This window comes from Caretta caretta, chromosome 1 (assembly GCF_965140235.1).
Source record: "Caretta caretta isolate rCarCar2 chromosome 1, rCarCar1.hap1, whole genome shotgun sequence".
Lineage (NCBI taxonomy): Eukaryota > Metazoa > Chordata > Testudines > Cheloniidae > Caretta > Caretta caretta.
Genome location: NC_134206.1, coordinates 246,516,347 through 246,528,629, shown reverse-complemented (window position 1 = coordinate 246,528,629; position 12,283 = coordinate 246,516,347).

The window sequence follows — 12,283 nt, the reverse complement described above, 5'->3', positions numbered from 1 at the left end:
GACACATAGCACCTTGGTTTGGAACATTTTTAAAAACTTAGATTTGGACTGGCTAAATGGAGACCGCTGGAAACTATGAAGGAAAGGACTGGGGAAATTTATAGGGGGAGAGAAAGACTACAAGCGATAAGCAGACTCTATGAAGGCATCCACAATATTTGGCAATGAGATGGATCCCAGATTTAAAATCAGATGGATGAGGGAAGAAGAAAGCTAACAGCCAGATTTATTGGCTAACAGACTTTGCATTAAATGTTCTTTTGTCATGGCCATAGCATGTAATTACTGGCAAATCACATCCCAAACTGGCTTCTGCTAGTCAACTTTTGCATTTCACCTTGATGATCAAATCACATCTGATGGGCTTTATCCCTGCCAGCAGGAGCTCATATGACCTTCTGTTATACACAGAAATGGTTCCATAGGGAAACTGTCCCCAAGTGCTGAGCACCTCTGCCTAAATATCTACAGTACACTGAAACCAACTGGCTTGATGTTCTGGCGCTGAACCATGTTCGAAGTGTCTCTAGGCAAGGGATCTTTCTGTTGCTTGAGCATCCCCACTCCTATTCCCTAGGCTCACTGATGTTCATGCTAAGTGATCAGTCCATTATATTTATGCAGCTTGGTTGCTTATTTTAAAATCACTGGGTTTTTCACCTGTCCTCTTTCTATCTGTAACATCCTCACTCCAAAACAGTTTTATAGAAGATATATAAGGTGGCTTGTTGAGACTTTATGGCATGAATACAAGTGTTCACTCAAGAACTACCAAATGAAAGAGTTATGAAAATAATGGAATTGAATTTTGAATTTTGTTAACTTTTACCCCACTATTCAGCCAGCTCTAGTACTGACACCCCAGCACTTGTCTGAGTCTGAGACAATTAAGTGCTGGATGACATCATGCTTTCTATTCATTCTATGGGTAAATTGGTCAGTCCTGTCCCATTTCCTCCAACCATGGAGGGGCGACAGAAAGGTAAAGACAGAAAAGGGGAAAGAAAGCAGAGTAAGTCCCCTCTTCTCAATCAGCATGGGATCTTCTCTGCACAATTCTTATTCCCAGTCAGTAAGATGTATTTTCCAGCTGTATTTGGATTTATTATCCATTTATGTTTTCACAAGTGAGACATCCATAGCACATGGAATCTCAGTGCTGCTGGAATGACTAATATTTCATGACAAAAGTTTAAATAAAAAATTAACTAGTCATAAATTAATATATTCATGAAAGAGAGAAGCAGTTAAAGCTCATGCAAGGTAAAGTGCAGAAAATTGTGCTTGAATGACTGTACCTGGTGGGAAAAGTCCCAGTGGAATGTATTATTCCCAATAACGATACAGTAATCCATTGTGATTGTCCTACAGTGGCATCCATTAACCCTTAGAATGCTAACGCTCACGTATTCCTCTCAGGCAGGAACACTGATGTCATGGCCAGCGGTAGGTCGCATAGGCTGGGGGAGGCTGTGCCTCCCCAAACAGCCAGACATGGCCCCGGCTCCCTGCAAGCGGCAGCCCCAGTCCGGCTCCTACTCCAGCCCCCCGTGCTCCGTTTGGGGCTGGCGAGGTTGCGCGCTGCCCGCTTTCCCAGTGCTCTGGAGCTGTGGAGGCTGGGGCTGTGCGCGCCACCCACCTTCCCGGCACTCTGGGCCTGGGGCGGCTGCGGCTAGCCTCCCCTAGCCAGGGCCTGGCTCTAGGATTTTTGCAGCCCCAAGCAAAAAAATGTTTCGCTGCCCCTGGCTCTGCCCTAACTCCGCCCCTTCCCAACCCCTTCCCCAAATCCCCCCCCTCCCCCCGCCTCCTCCCCTGGGCCAACCCCAGCTCATCTCCACTCCCGCCTGCTCCCTTGAACACACCGGCTGCTCCGCTTCTCCCCCCCTCCCTCTCAGGTGAGGGAGAGGCAGCGTGTTCAGGGGAGCAGGCGAAGCGGGGGTGAGTGGGGGTGGTAGAGGAACCGCTCCCCGCCCCAGCTCGCCTGCGCTCCACCGCCGCCGCCTCCCCCGAGCGCGCCGCCGTGCGGCTTCTCCTCCCTCCCTCCCGGGCTTGCCGGGCAAAACAGCTGTTTGGCGCGCAGTAAGCCTGGGCAGGAAGGAGGAGAAGCGGAGAGGCAGCGGTGCGCTCAAGGGAGCAGCCGGGGGCGGAGCGGAGGCGAGCGGGGGCACATTGCCAGGGGCGGCATGGCCGGCGCCGGGATGCCGCCCCTAGAAATGTGCCACCCCAAGCACCTGCTTGTTTTGCTGGTGCCTAGAGCCGGCCCTGCCCCCAGCTGGTGGTTCATGCACCACCCATGACTGAGATACAGACCCTGTGAATGCTGGATCCTGGGAAGTGACTGGGGCACCATCTTTGAGTGCATCCTCAAAATGCCTGCTTCTGGCTTCCTTGGCCTCTGGAAGCCTTGGCCAGACTGGGCAGAGGAACGGGAGGATGAAAGGAGCTGCTGCTTAAACCCATTGTCTCTGTCCTTCTTCCTGTAGGAGCTGGACCGGGGGACACCCCAGGCCCTCAACAGAGGTAGGGAACAGAATGGCTTCCTAGCCTGCTTAGGTGTGTGTAGGGCCACGGGACAGAATGCGGCACAGGAGTCTTTAAGTCCATGGAGCCGTGCATTGGTCAGTTCCGAGAAGAACCCTGGTCCCTCAAATGGGAGATCCTGCATCTCCTGGGAGAGCCTGGAGGACTGCACCCAAGAGCTGCGCCTCATGACCACCGCAGAGTCCATAGCATCCCAGGCCATCTAGAGGGTGCCTCTTGCCACTGTTTTGCCCTTGTCCACCAAGGTGGCGAACTCCTGTTCAAGGCCCTCCTTGAACTTTCTGGTGGAGTCCCACAGGTTGAATTGTACTTGCCTAGCAGAGCCTGATGGTTAGACACCTGAAATTGCAGGCTGGCTGTCGAAATAAATTTTCCTGCCAAACAAGTCCAGCATCTTGGTGTCTTCAGTTTTCGGTGTGCTACTGGCCTGTCCCTTTTGTTAACGACAGACATGACCAGGGACCCCGCAGGAGGATGGGTATACAGGTATTCAAATCCCTTTGTGTGGACATAGTCCTTCTTTTCTGCCTTCTTAGAGGTAGATGGAATGGAAGAGGGGGGTCTGCCACACAGCAATTTTTTGGCCCCCTGGGTGGACGGGCAACATGACCTGGGCCAGGGTGGAGGAGGGTATGATATAAGAGGTCATTGGACTCCTCCACTAGCTTCTTGACCTCCAAGTTCAGCTTGGCAGCCCCCATTGTAAGCAGGCCCTGGTGCTCCTGGAAGTCATTGGGGAGGGCTGCTCGTTTGCCGGGGCCCACCACTGCTTCATCTGGAGATGAGGAAGATGACTGCACTGCAGGGGGAAGGGCGGCTTTCCCTTGCTTGTCTGGGGATGGCTCCTTGGGCATTGGTGTCACCACCATGTCGGATTCGGCACTGTGCTCCAACTGTGGTGCCAGCAGGGCTGGGGGGGTTTGTCCGATGTGGCCTGGGAGGAACAGTGGAAGTATGAGACCGGCATAACAGAAACACCCCATGGGTTCCTGCTACTGCTACTGAGGAGGCCACTGTCCCTGTCTCCATGCCGCCACTGCAGAGCCGCACGGGTTTCGCAGGCCGGTGGCAATTCGCCTTTTATAGGTGAGGGGCTGAACTTCCCCTTTCACTCAGACCATTGCCCTTCCAGTGACTTGGGTGGTGCTGTAGATGCCTGACTCTGCCGACTGACCCTCATTGGCAACAGGTAAGGAGAGGGGGAGGATCAGTGCCTGCCCAAAGAGCGGTATTGGGGAACCGGAGACTGGTGCTGCGACCGGGAATGATCCCACACCAGGAGGGATCGACGCCTGGGAGACCACTTAGCAATAGTGATCTGCACCGTGGTGATCTCCGGTGGGAGACCTGACGGTGCAGTGGGTACAGGGATCGGCATTGTGATTTAGGTGTCCCATGCCTTGTAGGTGGGGACCTTGGTGTCAGGGACTGGGATCTTCTAACCAAGGACTGAGGCTGCGGTGCTGAGGTCCTAGTTCATGGTGATGGGGATCGATGTCAGCAGTCCAGAGACAGGGCATGCTCTCTGCTTTAGAGGATGGGCCCATAACTAGCTTGCCCTTAGATGTCGGGGCCTTAGCTGGGTCCATTGCCTGGCTTGACATCTGCGGTGCTGGCCGGCCTACTTGGGCACAGATGGCCCTATGAGGGTCTGGGATCCCCTGCTACTCCCAGGAGTTGGAGGTTTAACATCCCTTCCAACATTTTATCATAATTATAACTGGATATTCCTGTTTTCCATATAAATGTCCAATCTTTGTTTTAATGTTGCCAAGTTCTGGTCCTTAATGACTTCCTGTAACAATGTGTTCCAGTGTCTAATTGCGCATTGTGTGAAAAAGTATTTCCTTTCATCGGGTTTGATTTTGCCACCTTTTAATTTCATTAAATGTTCCTTTGTTCTCATGTTAGGAGTCAGAGAGAACATAAATTCCCAATTTATTTTCTCAAACCATTAATTGTCTTATATACTTCTATCACGTCCCCTCTCATTCATTTCCTTTCGAAAGAAAACAGCATTTTCAATCTCTCTTCCCTGTGATTTTTTCCATGACCTTGAGCATTCTTGTCACCCCTTTTTTAAATTCCTTTAGTTATGCAATCCCCTTTCGGAGACAGAGTGACCTGTACTACACACACAGCACTCTGGAGACTGCATCACTAAGTTATATAATGGCATGATCATATTTTCCATATTATTCTCTATCCCATTCCTTATGCAGCCTTACATCTTGTTGGTTTTTGACTGCAGCTGCACATTGAGCAGAAGTCTGAATTGACCTGTTTACGAAGACACTCAATTTCTTTCCTCAGAATCTTGCAAGGTATATGAATAGTTCAAATTTTTCCCTCCAGCATGCATTACTTTGCATGTCAACACTGAACTTAACTTGCCATCATGCTGCTCCTAGTTGGCTTGTTCAGGTCTCTGAAATTCCTCAGTCCTCTTTAAATTCTGATAAATCTAATAACTTTGGGTCAGCTGCAAATTTTGCTACCTTCTCTACTCACCTGCACACCATTTTTGCAGATCTTTAATAAATATATAAATCCCAGATTGCTAGCTCAGGCTAGAGCAATAGGGCAATTCACTTGCATGCAAATATCAAAGAAATGCTAAAAAGTCAGAGTGTGTTCAAGCCAATCCACTTGTTAGAACAGATCAAAAGGAGATGTTGATTGTATTGTTTTCACCTACCTGCATTCTGTTGTCTGCTATCTCATTACATGTTTCAGAGTAGCAGCCGTGTTAGTCTGTATCTGCAAAAATTTGTTAGCCTCTAAGGTGCCACAAGTACTCCTTTAATTTTTATCTCATTACATGTAGTTCCATTGTGTATATCCTGCATAGATGTGCGCATGGGGTGTGCCCAGGCACAGCCTAATGCAGGGCAGAGCTGGGGGGGGGGGGGGGAAGGGGCTGCGTGTCTGGCTCCACGCTGAGCCAAACGCTGCTAGGAGCCTTGTGGTTAGGGAGGGCTGGAGGGGTTGGATAAGGGGAAGGAGCAGTCAGGGGACAGGGAGCAGGGTGGGTTGGATACATAGGAGGTGAGAAGGGCCGTGGTGCCCATGCTCCACGGTTCGGCAACGTGGGGCACTCTCCCCTCGGGGGCAGCTCCCCCATCCCCGGCGACCCTGTGCACTGCGGAGAGTCTCAGCAGAGGCAGGGCAGCTCCGCACGCTACCTCCGTCCCCCCTCCCAGAGCTGACCCAGTTCCCAGCTGGGGGGGGCGGGGCGGTGTAGGTAGGGAGCTGCAGGCAGAGAGAGCAGCAGGAGTCTGTCACTGTCAGACACAGATGGGGGGGCATTATGGGGGCAGACAAACAGATGGAGCTGGAGGCAGGAGAAAGGAGCAGCGATTGGTACTCCGGGGCTGGCATAAAATACACAGTACAGAGGGGGCTTCCTTGGGGGCGGGTATAGCAACACTCCCTTCCCCCACAGACCAGACCCGGGCTGCAGCTGGCTCTGTCCATCACTCCCTCCCGCCCCCCACACAACCCTCTGCCCCCCTGGAAGATCCCCACCAGCCCCTATGCCCCCATCACCCCTCTCCAGAGAGCCCCCCCCTTTGTGCCTCCAGAGACCGCTCCCCTCCCCCCTGCCTCACCTGCTCCCAAGCTCCCTACAATCACCCCCGTTGCCTTCCCCCTCCTCTCCCCTCCCCTCCCCAGCTCATTGACCAGGAGGCTCCCAGACTGTTGGCCACCAAGGCCAATGGGAGCTGCAGCTAAGGCAGGGGGCCTGTTTGCAGATGCAGACCAGCCTGGCTGTGCCCCCACAGCATGGGGCGGGGGAGCCACAGGTGAGCAAGCCCCAGTTATCATCATCATCGCAGGCCCAGCAATTCTCTGGGTATTTAACTTCACTGAGGCAAGTAATTTAATCTACTCTTCCTTTCCAGACAGTTTGTGGCTTTTCTTGTAAGAAAACTTACAATTTCTTTGCAAAGAAGTCCAGTTACAGTTTTTCACTTGAGAAGTATATTTTCTGGTTGTTCATAAGCTCATTTATTTTGTTAACTCAGTTTCATAGGGCATTTTAAAAGTCACTTGAATTGTAACTGTTTTTTTTTCCATTGGTCCAAAAACACATGGAAGATGTGCAGATTTTTATTTCTGTGGGCCAAACCATGTAGAAATGTAAACGTCAGAGCTAGAAAAGCTCTGCAAGGGTATGGGTCCCTCAGGAAATTGTCCTCAAGTCATTCATTCTTCTGGGCATTCCATTCCATTGTTCCCTCTTACAATGATAGAGATCAGTGTCTCCACCCACAGGGGAGATGCAGAAGACTGGGCCAACCCTGCAGCCACTCTGCCTCTACCCTTGTTTTCTGTCTGCTCCCTCTACCAGCCCCTTTGGTCTTCCTGGGATTCCCCCTGCCAGTACTTCCTCTGGGTCTTCTTTCCCTGGAGCTTCTCATGAAGTAAAGGTGTCGTTACAGGTTCTTATCTCTGTAATGTATTTAATTTTGATGTATTTATTAAGTGTTAATTAATGCACTATGGGAGTCCCCCTTCAACCCTCTGTATAAATTGATCCTCTTCTTTCCATGTGTTTTGCCCATAGGGTTTGCTGCAGCCCTTGGGCAGCCAGCAATAACACCTGCGCCTTTGCAATGGGGTGAAGGAAGGGGACCATGAGATCCCTATTTATGTGATTTTCAAGAAGTGTTATCATTACCCAGGGTACCAAATGTGTTTAAATGATATAAGTGCCTTGTAAAATCCCAAAGCAAGCTCATTTTCATTTCTCATATAATAATCTCATATATAATATACAGACATTTTTCATTAATTCTGTGAGTTGATTTTATTAATTATTATTATTAATTAGGTTACTGTTTTTTTTCAGGGTGGAAAACAGCGTGCGAAATGTTCGCCTTTAAAAAAAAAAAATTCCCTGGATGCACACCCTAATGAAATGTGCTGTGCACGCCTATGATACCCTGTAATTAGCTAATCCTAGATCAAAGGTATATTTACTTGATGTTTAAACTTCATGAAAACTGAGGAAGGATTGTTTGGATTGTTGTAACTAAACATGTTGTGTATCTAGTTGGATTGTCCATCAATCAGGACTGGAGCTAACTTTAAAGCATGGATCATTGTGTTTGACAATGGGAAATCCACAAACCCAGTTTGCATTTAATCAGAGGAAAAGCCCATGCTGGAGCCACTTGTCAGATTGCCTCCCAGGGAAGACACCTATAAGAATGGATCCAGGGAGCAATCCGTATCTCTGGATTCTGACGGGGTGGAATACTGAGTGATTGAACAGAGATACCTAGAGCTATTCTAGGTAACCCTGAGAGACTTCTGGAACGCTAGCAGATTACATCATCTTTGTAGAGTTGCCAGGTATCTGGTTTTCAACCAGAATGCCTAATTGAAAAGGGAAAGGAGTACTTGTGGCACCTTAGAGACTGACCAATGTATTTGAGCATGAGCGGAAAGTCCAGTAGGTGGCGCAGTGGGGCTACGGCTGGCTCCACGTGGCTCCCAGAAGTAGCTGGCATGTCCGTCTCCTAGGTGCAGGGGCGGCCACAGGGGCTGTGCACTTTGCCCCCACCCCAAGCTCCTGCTCTGCAGCTCCCATTGGCGTTGCCTGCGGGTATGGGCAATGCACAGAGCCCCCTGGCCTATGCGCCCAGGAGCTGGACATGCCGGCCGCTTCTGGGAGCCGCCTGAGATAAGCACCGCCCGGCCAGAGCCCACACCCCGCACCCCCTCCCACACTCCAACCCCCTGCCCCAGCCCTGAGCCCCCTCCCACACCGTAACTCCCTCCCAAAGCCCACACCTCTCACTCACTCCAACCCCCTTGGCCCCAGCCTAGAGCCCCCTCTCACACCCCAAACCCCTCAACCCCAGCCCCACCCCAGAGCCCACACCCCCAGCCAAAGCTCTCACCCTCTCCCGCACCACATTCCCCTGTCCCAGCCCAGTGAAAGTGAGGGTGGAAGAGAGCAAGTGATGGAAAGAGGGGGGCATGGAGTGAACTAGGGGGCAGAGCCTCAGAGAAGGGGCAGGGCAGGGCCTGGGGGAAGGGTCGGGGCAGAGCAAGGGTGTTCAATTTTGTGCGATTAGAAAGTTGGCAACTCTACATCTCCGCTATCATTTTGGACTTACAAACTTTGACTCACACGTTAATGTATTTTTCCTGCTTTCACCTCTCAATAACTCATTTCTTTTTCTTACCCAAGAAACCTTTAATTAGTTTACTAGAGAAAATGGCTGTCAGCTTCGTTTTTGGTGTGAGCTCCAGAGTATCCATTGACCTGGGGTAAGTGACCAACCCTTTATCTAATGTAATGTGAGGTGATTTTTGCTTTTAGTAAACTTTCATCACCAATTCCAGTTTGTCCAGGTGGTAAAGAGGGGCTGGACAGCCTAAAGGGCCTGTCTGTGGCTCCATGGTAAGACTAATATAGTGATCCAGGAGCGCACATTACCAGCTTGGTGAAATCTAATTATAGAATGCACCATCAGTTTGGGGCGTCTGCCCTCTTTTTTAAACAGTCTGACCTGAGACTGGCACTTTCAGCTGTAAGCCATACCCGACAGCATGACACTCTAGTACTGAATCTTGAGGCACCATTCAGTTAATCTCTTGCCCAGATGAAAATTGACTGCTCAATCCTACTTTTTGGGGGGTCTCCTAGCAGTTTTTGGTCAGCAGTAATACTCTGCCTCACCCCATGACTACTTAGCTTCTTTAGTAGCCTCTTATGAGGGACTTTGGCAAAGACCTACTAGTTTACTGACACATTCCAAGAATTCAACAAATTAAGGAAGCATGATTTTCCTTTGCAGAAAATATTCCACCACCTTCACCACAAACAATTCGTTTAACTTCTACTGGGATCTTGAATGAGAGCCACCACTTATAGAAGGAATCTGTTGAATATTGTAATATGCCAACCATAATTTTATGTTTAGTCAACCTCAGATCACTGCATTTGTATCAGTATCACAGCAATGAGTGTACTGCATTTTAAAATGTTGATTCTGAAAATTGTCAAGCTGCTGAGAATCTCAAAAATAACGACAACTGCAATCAGTGTCTGTTGTTCCAAGTCATGGTCACATATTTGTAAAGATGCCCTATTTGACATGGAGTCAGAGCAATTGGAAATTGAAAATCCTCATGACTCAGTTCCAAAAGTACACTGTATGCTCAGGAGAGGGAGCCTATAAACCCTTGAACAGAGGTCTGAGGGCTTAAACAGAATTGTGAAAGACCTAACAAAGCTTGGTCATTGGGCAGCACAATAGCAGATTAAATTCAGTTTGAACAAATACTGAGTAATTAGTTTGGGGCTGGTGGAGATGCTGAGTGGGGGCTGAGGGAGTTGCAGGGGCTAGGTTGAAACAATGGGCTAGAGGTTGCTCGCTGCGGGGGGTGCTTCTCTTTGCCCTATCCCTCAGTTCTGAGGTGGAGCTCCTTTAGGTTCGCCCAACAGCCTTCAGAAGCTCTGCTTATCTTGCCCCAGAGCTGCGCACGATGAGGGTGGAGGGAGAAAAGAGTGAGACCTCCACTGTAGTTCAGCTTGAAGATGGATCAACAGCAGATTGATGATGTGGAGAGAGGAAGTTGTTCCTCTCTTCTTGTCCCCTGACTCTCTTGAGTTTTAGTGACTATGGTAGGGATTCCAATCATCCAGGATTGTCCTGGAGTCTCTAGGAATTAAAGATTATGTCGTGTAATGAAACCTCCAGGAATAGGTCCAACCAAAATTGGCAACCCTAACTTCTGCCAGTTTTTTTTCCTCACATGGTGGCAAGTTGTGATTGAGTGGGGTGTTCAAACTTCCTTTGAATACCCCAATGGTAAAACCCCCTTGTTTATATGACTACTAAGAATACCATCTGCAGTTACACTATCAAACACTCTATCTTCTAGATGTAAATCAACCATTAACTGCTTGGGGCTGGGAAGAACTTTCTTCCATGTTATTGCAAAGTTGTAAATTATGGGAACAATCAAAAGCTGGAGTACTGTGTCCACTTCTGGGTACCACACTTTAGGAAAGATGTGGACAAACTGGAAAGAGTGCAGAAGAGATCCACAAAAATGATAAAAGGTTTAGAAAACCTGACCTATGAGGAAAGGTAAAAAAAGTATTTTAAAAAACTGGGCATGTTTTGTCCTGAGAAAGATGACTGAGGGGTTACCTGATAAGTTTTCAAATATGTTAAGGGTTGTTATAAAGAAGATGGGGATCAATTGTTCTCCATGTTCACTCTAACTAATAGTTTGCACAATGCAAATATGTAGAAAAATATTTGTTAATGGGAGAAAGTGATTTTTTTATGATAACAGGGTGTTAAACTGAGTTTTGCATGTTTAATTTTTTTTTTTAATTTAAATTTTTTAGTGTCTTTTGCTTGAGATAAGTGGTCTCATGCAGGAGACCTCCTCCAGGTCTATAGGGACCACATGGAATTCTGCAGAATTCCGTTTTATTTATTTATTTTTACAGTAAAAATACCCAATATGCCAATTCCATTAAAGGACCTGAACCTTTCTGCTAGGTGACTTCATTGCCAAGGTGACCTCTGACCTGACATACCCATGCTTAGGTAAGTGATATTGTCTAGAGAAAATACATTTCAATGCTTGAACATATTAAGTTGATGACCCTCTTTTATTCTTTTGCCACCACACTTTGGAATGGCATTCACGATATAATAGTTTTTGTAGTAATAACATAACTTAAGAATGGCTATACTGGGTCAGACTGAAGGTCCTTCTAGCCCAGTATCCTGTCTTCCGACATTAGCCACTGTCAGGTGCCCCAGAGAGAATGAACAGAACAGGTAATCATCAAGTGATCCATCCTGTCGCCCATTCCCAGCTTTTGTCAAACAGAGGCTAGGGACACCATCCCTGCCCATCCTGGCTAACAGATATTGATGGACCTATCCTCCAGGAATGTATCTAGTTCTTTTTTGAACCCTGTAAAAGTCTTGACCTTCACAACGTCCTATGGCAAGGAGTTCCACAGGTTGACTGTGCGTTGTGTGGAAAACAACAACTTCCTTTTGTTTGTTTTAAACCTGCAGCCTATTAATTTCATTTGATGACCCCTAGTTCTTGTGTTATGGGAAGGAGTAAATAACACTTCCTTGTTTACTGTCTCCACACTAGTCATGATGTTATAGACCTCTAGCATATGCCCCCCCTTAGTCGTCCCTTTTCCAAGCTGAAAAGTCCCAGTCTTATTAATCTCTCCTCATATGGCAGCTGTTGCATACCCCTAATCATTTTTGTTGCCCTTTTCTGAACTTTTTCCAATTCCAATACATCTTTTTTGAGATGGGACGACCACATCTTCACTCAGTATTCAAGATGTGGGCGCAGCATGGATTTATATAGAGGCAATGTAGAATTTTCTGTCTCATCTATCCCTGCCTGCGACTTAACTATCTTGAGCAAATTTGTATCATCTGCAAATTTTGCCACCTCACTGTTTACCCCTTTTGAAGTAATACTTCAAAATAGCTGCATATCATCAACCAGCATTTATGTTTGTACAGCTTCCAAAATCGAAATAAGCCTAGTTTAAACTAAAATAAGCATCCACATGACGTTTTGCATTGGTTTAACATCGCATATTAAGTTAAGCCATGACAACTTTCTTATATAGACAAACCCTTATTCTCCAGTGTCATCTATATGCTAGGCATTATACTTTAAATCATTTATCAGCACAGCAATAAATCATGGAAAGATAGTC